Source organism: Otolemur garnettii, unplaced genomic scaffold, assembly GCF_000181295.1.
Source record: "Otolemur garnettii isolate 467f Iridium unplaced genomic scaffold, OtoGar3 scaffold00066, whole genome shotgun sequence".
Classification (NCBI taxonomy): domain Eukaryota; kingdom Metazoa; phylum Chordata; class Mammalia; order Primates; family Galagidae; genus Otolemur; species Otolemur garnettii.
In genome coordinates, this window is record NW_003852461.1 from 9,169,111 (window position 1) to 9,170,081 (window position 971).

Sequence of the window (971 nt, forward strand, 5' to 3'; positions counted from 1 at the left end):
CTTAGGATCCAGCCTTTAAACTGATGTAGTTAAGGTGAATTTGAGGATAATACTGCCCATTAAGCTGAGAGTGGGGGGCTATCAACCATCACTAGGCTCTCAAGAGAGGTAGATGTTTTTGAACTGTTTTCCAACCCAGTATGGAGTGAAATCTAAACAGTGCCTAAGTGATTCATGTAACTTCAGTAGGTGAATTATGAATGATGCCGTCCTGTAAGCTACAATGGTACACAAGAAGCATGAGTCTGAACCAGTGTCTTTCAGCCTTATTTTTTCATCTCAGGGCACACCTGAACCCCTATAGTTAAACTTCCACAGCAGGCTTATGTTGATCAAAACCAGTATACTTACAGTGCTTTGAACTTTTGAAAATAATGATCTTTTAAAATTTTCACAGCCCACTTAAGATCCTCTCCACGGATCATCGGTTGAAAATCACTGGTCTAAAGAGAGAAATCAGTATGTGTTGTTTTGGAAAAACTTGCTAAGTAACTAAAATGTTATTTCTCACTCTTTTCTGCATTACTATTTTATATTATGATTTTAAATGAATTAGCTAACATTTTACATGTGCTTGTGACGTCTCAATAAACTCCAGTTCTATGTTACCTTTGTGGTGGTGTAAAATACCTTTAAAGCAGATGCTAATTTACTGGCTACATCAGCGGTTCTCAACCTGTGGGTCGCGACCCCTTTGGACTGTACTAAAGGTTTGCGGCATTAGGAAGGTTGAGAACCACTGGTCTAGATCATTCATTTTGGTTGCCAGAAGCATGAAGTTCATCCTCCTATCACTGGTATAAGACAGTCATAAGAACAAGCTATCTCACGGCTATTAACTATCCCCAGCACTTAAGTCATTATTTATAGATACTCATTTTATCAGGTAAAGTTATTTCTGCCATTCAAAATTCCTTTTTCAGTTATCTAAATGGAAAATCAACTCAGCATTGTTCTTTTTTTTTTTTTTT